Source organism: Oncorhynchus mykiss, chromosome 22 (assembly GCF_057628025.1).
Source record: "Oncorhynchus mykiss isolate SJ-2025 chromosome 22, ASM5762802v1, whole genome shotgun sequence".
Lineage (NCBI taxonomy): Eukaryota > Metazoa > Chordata > Actinopteri > Salmoniformes > Salmonidae > Oncorhynchus > Oncorhynchus mykiss.
Window position 1 is genome coordinate 14,830,206 of NC_143043.1, and position 11,389 is coordinate 14,841,594.

Consider the following 11,389-nt stretch of genomic DNA (forward strand, 5'->3'; position numbering starts at 1 on the left):
CTTTTACTCAAGTAGTATTTTACTGGGTGAATTTCACTTTTACATAAGTCATTTTCTATTAAGGTATCTTTACTTTTACTCAAGTATGACAGTTGAGTACTTTTTCCACCACTGGTAGTCTATGATATTTCAGATTTAGATATGATTATATATCAAGAAGTGGTTTCCATGTAGTGAACTACTTTTTCAAAGAAACTTTAATTGAGGAAACTATATATTTTTTAAGGTAGCTTTGTTTAGCTTAAATATATCCAGTGTGAAGTATAATGAACAAAAATATAAACGCAACATGCAACAATTTCAAAGATTTTGACTGAGTTACAGTTCATATAAGGAAATCAGTCAATTGAAATAAATTATTGGGCCCTAATCTATGGTTTCACATGACTGGACAAGGGCCCACCCACTTGGGAGCCAGGCCCAGCCACTCAGAATCAGTTTTTCCCACAAAACGGCTTTATTACAGACAGAAATACTCCTCAGCAGCCCCTGGAATTTTTCGAATAAGTTGTTCATACACTAATAAGCCACCAATTGTTTTAAAGAGCCTTTAAAAAGCAACAAATCCCTTTGAAAACAGCCTATGTGGCATCGATATGAGTCAGAAACAGTTATTCTAGTGTCAAAATTGACTACAAAGTGTAAAACTGAGTTTGGAACATCCGTGCGTCACAACGAGTAAATGAAGATTGGGTTTTGTTTTGACAATGCCCACTAACATCGGGTGAACAGCTGCAGAGATTGCTCTCTATCCAATAGCATAGACAGTGAGACAGACTTGCCCAGCAGCTCGGACTTTGTTTACATAAGACAAATCTCACACGTTATTTTACTTGAAAAATACTGCACCAAACACCTTAGTTAGATGAAAAATCATGCGACTAAAACATCCTCGAGATAGGTCTGTAATTACTCAGTGAGGAGGTGTCTAGACTGGGGTTTTTAAGGAGAGGTTGGACCAGAGCAGTTTTATAATAGGCTGGAAAGGAGCCAGAGGTCAGGGAGCTATTTACAATAGACAGAATGTTGGGGCCAACAGTAGGCATAACCTCTTTTAGTAGTCTAGTAGGGATCATGTCCAAGGGGAAGTATCACTGTTAGGAGGGCACCAAGAACACGCTCAATTGTCTTAAATAGAATTTAAGTTGTGGGAGTCCTCAGAGATCAGAGTAGACTAAGTGTGGGGAACATAAATTCCCTTTCAGTGTGAGTGGGGTTGGAGGGGTCGAAGGGAGGGGAGGGTATGACCTTGTCTCTTCCCTGGTGTGCTCAGCAGATACTAGCCTTCAACACATACTAGTGTGGGATTAGAGCAGGGGATGTATCAGGGGGACAGAGCATCAAGAAGACACTTTATCATATTTTTGGTTGAAGCACCTCAGTAAGTATCGGCAAGTAGAGATGTTCAGTTCATGGACAACTTGAGAGGTTCAAAGGACCAGGATATATGAAAGGGTGTATGTTTTATTTTTCTAGCAGTTTATTTACTCAACCCAAACCATACATCTAATTTTCACATTTGGTTTATTCTACCTTAATCGTTTTAAATGAATAAATGAAAACAAAAACCTTATGAAAGATCTACTGACTTACTCAATGCCCATCTACTACTTTTGGCTAAATATAGTGAGGACGGGACAAGACAGGGGCATCTTGAACCTGTGATAGAAAATCACTGGCTGTGAAGGTAGTAGTAGCCTAACCTTCACAGAGTCTGCTCTGAGGTTTGCTTGGGTGGATATGCTCAGAGTAAAGTTGTTTGTAGCTTGTTGCTATGAGGACACAACTACAGGGAGCAATGTAATTATTTTGCCATGGCTCCGTGTTTTGTACACCAAATAGGATAAGGATGTATCTTGGATCTGATTTATTGCAGCCACTTTTTTTTTTACCAATTACATTTTTTTAAACAATGCAAGTGAAAAATGTAAATGCTACAGTAGTTTGTTTTTAGTTACTTGCATTCAATTGTTAATATTAATAACTTCGAAGAGGTTTCCATCACAAAAAATATTGCTGTTTTGATACTGCTGTAAAAGTGCAGTAACTGCAGTTGACTGTGGTATTTTGGATGCAGTAGTTGCAGACTAACTGTAGTGTATTGCAATTACACTGCAAAATTACTGCAATAAAAAAACATAACTTGGACAAAGTACTTTCAGTTATACTGCAATCTTTTTTTCATTGTTTTTTTTCTGTTAATAATGCACAAACAATTGAAGAGGGGGTTAGAAGTATTGTTTATTTATATCTATGGATCTATATCTATTTTAATTTCACAAAGTAACTTGGCGAACCATCCAGTTCGTCAGATACATTCAAACCAATTAGTTTTGACATGGCACAAGTATGCAGCAACATTGAATTTTTGGTAATGCTTTATCTGTTGTCTGGCTGGTTGTCATGTGGCTCTGAGAGGAAAGACCTATGTGTTTTTGCACCCCTTGTGTGAGATTTTACACATGAATGGGGCGAGATGTGAGAGGTGAGCTGGCCTGACCTCAGGTCACAAAGCAAGACAATTCCAAGCATTGCTTTTATGGTGTGGAACACTCCTGTGGCCCCACGGTGGGAGGAGTTTCAGCAACTGCCATTTTAGAAAAGAGTTGGTAGCATTGCTACTTCAAGGATTCCATTACTAGCTCTCACACTGAGATGGTATGGATTCACACATGGATCTGCATAGAAATAAAACTCCCTACTGTTTAACACAAAAATAAACAGCTTACCATATTTTTAAAGCATCTATGCCAAATAAGTGTTTCTAGTTACTTAACTTATCTCCAAATTTAAAAATTGCATAGGTGACATACATGGACTTATACTTGCAGGATGAGCTGTACCTTCAAGGTAATTTTAACAACATAAAAATGTATGCATTGAGAATAAGGGCTTTGAACATCAAATGTATGCATACAATGTCGATTCCTTTACGTCCAATGTCACCTTGACTCACAAGTTGACAGTTATACTGTGTTAGTAACCACGTGGGAAATGGAAATTTACCACATACGACTGGTAAAAACCCCTTTGAACGGCTCTCCAACTGGTAATTTGTTATGGGAAACTCGTCTACCATCCTGAGCTCCCACTTCTCCCACATGCTGACGTCACCTACTAAAGAAATGAACTTGATAACGGCAGTTAAATGCAAAAACAAAACATAATTGATAAGAAGCACTGTAATTTGTTAACAAGCATGATAGCTGTACTTTGAGTTTATGGTTTACACAGCTTGTTGGCCATTAGCCAATCAGTGTTTCTCAACTAGTTAAAACCACGTGAATGGATCCAACTGGTATTTACGACTTCACAACTGGTAAATTCCCACCTCCAACTTGGTTATGAACGCAGCATTACTCAATGGATAATTCCGAAACAGAGAGTCAGTGAAACAATACCATACAGGGGGAAGGATGAGGGGTTTCATGTACACTCTTTCTTTGGTTGTCCCCATGGGAGATTCAAAGGGTTCTCTCATGGGGACAGCCGAAGAACCCTTTTAGGTTTAGGATAAAAACCTTTTTGTCAAAGTGTAGGTTTCACATTATTTCTTCACAAAACTAACACAGTGTCATAGTATTCCACCTAACAGTCTTATTCTCACTATATTATAACATAATTTGAAAACTCTGAACTATGATGATGACATACTGTAAATAAGAAGTTTGTTGCAACTTAGAAGCCAGAAAAGAGAAGAGGCACTCTTCAGAAGGGAGTGACAAGTGGTAAACAACAGTATCACCTGAATGTAGGGGGAAGTCAAAGCGGTTCCCTTCACTACTCAGGACTAGTACTGAGTCTATTGCAGGACTCTCCAACCCTGTTCCCGGAGAGCTACCTCCTGTAGGTTTTGGCTTCCACCCCAGTTGTAACTAACCTGATTCAGCTTATCAACCAGCTAATTATTAGATGTGCGCTAGATTAGGGTTGGAGTGAAAACCTACAGGACGGTAGGTCTCCACAAACAGGGCTGGATAGCCCTGGTCTAGTATGTGCAACAACATGAAGCCAGCCATCTTTGTTTTTGTTGGAAACATCATCTATCATATCAATAATTTAGTACTTTCCACAACACTGGCATCTTTGTCATTTTCTGTAAGGATGAAGCACCATGTTATATAGCCTACAGCAGTGGTTCCCAACCAGGGGTACTAGGACCCCTGGGGGTACTTGGCCTATCCACAGGGGGTACTTGAGAAGGCTCAAGAGACCATAGACTTACTGGTCAAATGTACATGAAGGGGTCCTTCAGGGGTACTCCGGGCACAGTAAAATTCAGTTGGTGGTACAGTAACCGAAAAAGGTTGGGAACCACAGGCCTACAATATGCATGTTCACCTATATGTATAATATTTAAGACATTATAGCCTACTAAGCTATTCATATAATTGTTCTCTCCAAATCATCACATTTGAATCAGTGTTTTTTAGATTGAGTCTAGTCTTAGTGATTTTTGACAAAAATATAATTAAGTCTTAGTCACATTTGTCATTTGAATAATGATTTAATCTAGTTATTGTCAAAATGATGAAAACAGTGGGACATTTTAGTCAACTACATGCCCTTTCATGCTTGTCACATTTGAGTTATAAATCATAAATCCCTGACTTCCATGAGCACAAACATACATAGACTTGTCCTACAAATTTGCATAGCATTATATTATCTTCCTAACAGCAGGCATATATCGTCTAAGAAAAATATTATATTATATAAGAATTATCTGGCCATGTAAAATCCTAATTCTGCCTACATAAATATTGCACATTAAGTACAAAACAGACACACACAAGCAGAGGGAGAGAGCGAGTGCGAGATTTTCACCCAATGGTATCGTAAAGTAGTATGATTTGCACCTCAGCAGCCACATTGATGTCCAAACGTAGAACGGGAGGTATTAATGACTGTTTCGCCCAATGATGTAGTCGAGTAACCAAACATCGAGTCCCAAGTCCCCTGTGCTTGAGTCCGAGTTCAAGTCCCAGTGCTCGAGTCTGAGTCATTGGGTCCACATTAAGTTAAAATAAACTTATTTAGACAGCCAGATATAGCGTAGTGGCAAGAGGGATTTAGTCAATAAATTGTTTGTGCCCAAAAAATGTTTCCTTATAGGCAACAGGTAATGTTAACAGGGCCACGATATACATTTCATGAATAAAGCCGACGTTATTCCTTATTCAAAATGTTAGAGACGCATGATTGTTCTATAGCATATTTCTATGCGAACATTCAAAAGCGTTGCCTCCTGGTGAACGCGACCCAGGTTGTTAGCTGTAGCTAGCTAATGAGCCAACATGACTGAACAAGGTAGCCTAAACAAATGGTTAACTGTCCAGTCCGCAAGATTCTAGTTTAAGAACGGCCTGCAATATATTTTATGAATGTAAAATGCGGCCCAATGCACGATAGAAAGAAAATAATATATTTTAGATGAGATTTGGGTTTAGTATAGGCATATAGGCGTAATCACAGTGGGGGGAACAATTTATTAAAACGGAATTCCGAAATGACCGTAATTAAATTGACTTTGCAAGAAAAGTAATGCTTGTTAATTATTATTTTTCTGGACACAGATTAAGCCAATTCCTCGTTATCTAAACAACATGTTCAATTGAGAATGCATTAATGATTTAGGTAACATTTTACTTAAAATCCTTCAGTTATAACCCATTATGGTGATGTTATAAGGCATCGTAAGACGTGTCATGTAATATAACCTTTTATAATGTTATAATCTAATAATGATGCTGATTCCTGGATAAATAATAGACGTTTTGAGTCAGCTGCAAATGTCCATTATAAGCATAACATATACACCTCTTTATAAGAGATTATAAATCATGTTGTTTATAACAAGTAATAAAGCATTTATAGGCCTACCTGCAGGCAATGTTAACAATGTGTAACCACGATTTACCTCCACTAGCCTATTCAGTTGTGTAACTTTTCAAAAAGTCATGTAAATCTCACCTACTTAGAATAACATGAACTAATTAATCGTCCATATCATAATAATTTCTGATTGCATAAGAAACCAATGTAAAATCTAAGACAGAAAATACTTCAGACTGATTAAGAGAGTAAACTTTGCTATTTTATCTCCACTAGTCTGCAATCAAATAATTAATCATGAGACGCATAGGCTACTTGAACTAAAATGTTGCAGTTGATCCATTATTGATATATTTGTAGCCAATCGATGATCGATCAATATTACTTCGAACAAGAAAAGAGCTCATGGCCAACATTTCCATTGTAGTAAACTCGTGTTTTGGATTGGCCGAGGGTAAAGATCGGAAGTAGTTTATTTATGCTAATGAAGGAGTTGGGGTTGTAGATATTTACGTTCGACGGCGGGAACCGCCCTTCATTCACCACATGGTTAAAAGCAGGGGACGTTCGCGCCACTTTCACAATTTTACTACGATTCACAAAGTCCTGTCGAATCAAAATAGCAGCATACGGGGATGCGTTTATTTGTGTTTTTTTTTTACTTCGCTACGACGCATTTGACAAGTTTATGGTTTAGTTTCGTAGGTATGCCTGGAGCATTGACAGTAAACGGTAAGTCTGCAGTAGTGAGTGAAGATGGTGGATTTCAGAGGCGAATGTCTTAGTACGCGCATGTTATTGACAAGAAACCTGTTGTTAGCCTCTTCATGGGATGCGACTGTAGAAGTTAAACAATGCTTATTTATGCATTTTATTTACCAAATTGATGTAGGGAATATATTCTCTATCGGCTGTTTTTGCATTTAAAACAATAACGTTAAGAGGCGCATGGCCCCTTCCTCCATAGTTCTGAGAATGAGGGAGATTTGAAAAGCGTGCACTGCTGCCTCTACTAGTGTGGCTAGTGTAAGTGAACATTACTTTAGGTAATTATGGATATGTCGCTAGAAATATATTTGTGTAATGGTATACATTTTATGACCAGGCAATAAATAAAGTTGCGTTATTTTGTCTGTGTTCAGTGGCGTGTGCGTTGAAGTGCCTCCAGAACAAAGCAGTAACACATGGGGCTGAAGGCCGCGCGCCTCTGCTAGCTTGGCAGGCTATGCCAGCGAGCACTTAGCTAGCTAAATTACTTTGCCTGTCATTCAGATGGCTCGTTAGCCACCCGCTGGTTGATAGCTGAATACAATTATTGCTGGGCAGACTTTGTTTCGCGTGTTAAGTGCCCATATCATGCAGTCGGTGACATCAACAATGTTGAAAAATATGCGCAGAGTTGAAGGCCGGGAGGCAACTTTAGCTTGCTACAGTAATGGCTGGCGGTTTTGAGCTTCGTATCTGTCCTTGTTTTCATACGTTGGTGTAAATCTTTCCCACATTTTGTACCAAACTCTCAATCTATGATTTAGCACTAACATTAACATGCCGAAGTTGGTCTTAACGTGACACTTGTCGTGGCATGGGCTGCCAGCGAACGTTAGCTAGCTTCTCACATGCTTTGTATGCAGCGTCTTGATGTGTGGATTCATGTTAAGTTCGCGATATATCATTCGCGTGGGGCGCTTGGCCAACTAGCGAGGCATATTTCCATACCTCAACATGTGTAGTCTATGGATGTGTTAAGTTGATTATGGGTTATATTGGTGGTTTATTACAACTAAAATGTATATTGGTATTGCGGACTCGGCGGCGCCATGTTAGCTAGTGCACAACGTGGGGGAGGGGTATTGAATTTAACGCATGTGCAGTTCCTACGACGTGGGCCACAAGTTGCGCATTTCATACAAGATTTACGTTTGCCATGACTTCCAAGAATCTCACTATTGGATTAATTAGCACCAGACCAATTGCGTGCTTGATCTTTACGCCTGTCCAAATCGCCTTGTGTGATGCATTTACAATATCCGTTTAATTCCGTAAACACTTGAAAGTAACATTGACCCAACTAATATCAGCATGGGTTACTTTTCAATTTGTATTGCTAGGCATGTCACAATGTATTCCTGTCCTGAAATCGTTTTGCATGATATAGGTTTAATTTCTCAACTAGTGATCAAGTTCTCAAGTCCTATGTATTTTAGAAAATTCTGTGCATTAGTCTTTACATTGACAGTAAAAATTAATTGCTATTTTCTCTCCTTTTGCAGACACTCATTACATTGATGCACCCCTAGAATCAGATCCCAGATCACAAGTAATTGACCCCGAAGCCTAGCATCTGTTGGTGTTGGAATGCTTCACTGAACTGGCAGTCACTGTAGCGTCAAAGTGCTTACAGTGCAGGTAGTCTTCTAATATCTACTGCAGTGAAGGCACTTTAAGCACTATACTGACACTATCTTCATTGTACACTGATCTTCCGACCCTTCACTGGTGCTTATGCTAAGGTGCATCTAGTGCAGATAGTGAATTAGACTAGCACCTACTGCCCTAAGTGCTCCTTCTGGCATAAGGGTCTGGGACTCATCTGGTCTGTGACGTGTATGATTTATTCTTGCAGATCTCTGCTAGTTTTGCATAGTTGCACTACAAGAAAAATTGAGTTGTGCAAATCTATGCAAAACTGTCGGTGGCCTGTGTGTCCATCTGTCCTGTTTGTCTACATTGACATCGGTTGAGCATCCTGGAAGGCTCTTGGACATCCAAGACCCTTTCTACCACAGCAATGTTAATGTGCGCTGCAGATGGGTTTCAGCAGTATTAAAGTGCTTATAGTGCAGGTAGTTTTATGGATATCTACTGCAGTGTGAGCACTTGAAGTACTTCTAGATGCATGCATCACCACCGGGTACAGCAGATGCCACTTGGGGCTGGAGCCACTGGTCTCTGGTTAGTTTTGCTGGTTTGCTTTCAGCTTTTCAATGTACTGCTGTGCAAATCCATGCAAAACTGATCATAGCAGTGATTTTAAATCATTCATCAGAATAGCAATCCCTTTCTGTGCAGGTTGGGATAGGCAGCAATGCTCATTACTTGTATGGTATTGCACTTGTCCCGGCCTGTTGAGGACTTGGGGAATTGTCCTGCTGCTGAAGGTCTCCCGGGTGACATTACAGACCACAATCAATCTCTGAATGTTTCCAATAGATTTGAAGGAGTGTCTTGATTTGCTGACTGCTTTAATAAATTAATTACTTTAGCTTACGCCTCACTCTATAAACAGTATCTTGATATCATTGTAGTTTGTCCATCCAGCTGAGGATGGTATTGTTATTTCAAAGATGAATGTGAGTAACATTGTGTTGAAAGCAAACATTTTAATGATCTAGGACAAAATAAAATGTTGATTTCAAGATATTGGGATGACGGTTTGTGTGTGAAATGGTTTCTCAACTTTATAAGCCTTCATTTGTCATGTTAAAGGTGTAAACAAAGATTGTTTCAAATGGAGACTAAATATGTTTAGTGGCTGTGATAAGCACTTTTTGTTCAAATTAATGTTATGTTTGTCCTTAATCTGACCCGTGAGCAAGTAAACGCAAAGCTATAATGTAGCTGTAAACCATGTCTAATCCATATGTCATGGCTTTGTAGATATAGTTTGTAGCCACTTCGCACAATTATGTTTTGAGTATGAAACCAAGCCCATTTTAAATTACATTACTAATGTGGTGAGATATGCTCTGTGGCAGGGATGTCAAACGAATTCCATGCAAGGCAGAGGAGGAAGTGCGGCCTGAAATCTGTCCACTAGAATAAGCCCACGAAGTGAGGAATTGAGGTCGATGCGCATGTCTAATCTGGTAAACAAAAAATGTATTTACTATTTTGCTACATGAGCCTTACTTGATTGAATAGAAGTTCTGTGATGGTTAGGTTATGAATGCACTAATTGCATTTTGGTAACTGACCCAACAACTACTAAATCAGCATTGTGTGTGCAAGAGATGGATGTGTATATAACCTGTTTTAGTATGGACTTTGGGGCCTTCCACCATTTTAAAGTAGCCAACTGGGTGGGGATTCCTGTGTTTGCAGGAACATTTACCACTTAAAATGGAGATGGCACTACCCATGCTGTCAGGTGCTGCAGTGGCACAAAGATTTAGCCTGTTCATATTTGCCCTCATTGACTAGAATGGTCCTGCCTTCCATCTTTGAGGACAATCAATTTTCATTGTTAGAGCGGTCACTCTTAAGACAGCAGTGTTTGTGCTTTTTTTTTTGGTGTCTAAATAGACAGGTGAGGGGAGTTCCTATCTAATCAGGTACAATGGAGTAGTGAAAACACCAACACTCGACCCTCCATTAAATTAATTTGACACCTGGGGTGTTCAGCAGGATTTTGTTTTGCAACGTTCAGATGGAAATGTAATGTAGAACAAATATTCCTCCATGTAGATGGCTTTTTTGTGGCATTTCTATCTGCAACATTTGGCACATGAACTGAACTAGTCATGTCAAGTTGATTGGTTTAAGCCTTAAAGAAATCCTATTAACTACATGTAGGGTGAGACGTGTTCTGTTTACCAGCAGCATCCTCCTAGATCCATCTGACAACACAAAGATAAAGTGTGTAGGATATACTATTTCCTATCTAGTTATCCTGGTTACTAAATTCTCAATTACTACTTGAATAGAGTAGGCATGTCTTAAGATTTTGATGCAGGTACCATCGGTGTCATGTAAAATGTTCACGTGCGCCAGGGATTGTGTGTTGTCAGTTGAACTCTGATATTTACTGACTATTGCATAAACTGTATTTGTCAGGAGGTAAAATTGGCTCTGGATGTGACCAGAGAATTATAAAATAGAAAGCATACACGTTGCAGTTATGGTTGTATCCAGCAGAGGGAAGCAAATGCATTAAGCTTTCCCTCGGTTTTTAGCGATTTCATGGCCCAATGGTGGGAATTGATCTAATTTTAGCACGTATTTATGGTTTTACGAGAGAATCTGGTGGCCATCTGTTTTTATGTAAGAAAATAATAATTAGTGGGTGTACTGCAACTATAGGCTGAGATTGTGTATTCAAGTGTCCAATCCACCAAAGGTCTAATGGCAGTGTGAACATGTAAATCAATATCTACGGTGTATACATGAGTCCAAGATCTGAGCCATCCTTTTTTTTTTTTTTGTAAAGCATAAATGCATCTGATTTTTTTGCTGGTGTGTGCAGTTATCGGCCTACCTCATTCAATATCAGCCTGCCAAAATTATGTTAGTTGTGGAAGGTCTGAACTGCCATTTTCAACGCAGCATACAAAGTTTGGTTTTGAGTGCATGTCTTCATGTGTATACAGTACATTGTGTGTTCTACTGCAAGGAGTCATTGTTGTCCAGGCCTAGCCAAGCCATATCATCACTTACCAAGTTGTGGGCAGTGTCTTGAGGGTACCTGTGGTTGTATGCCAGGGTGACATACCTGCCATAACCTGTGGGGTTGACCGTTTGTCACAAATCATGTCTACAACCAAGCACAATGAAGGTA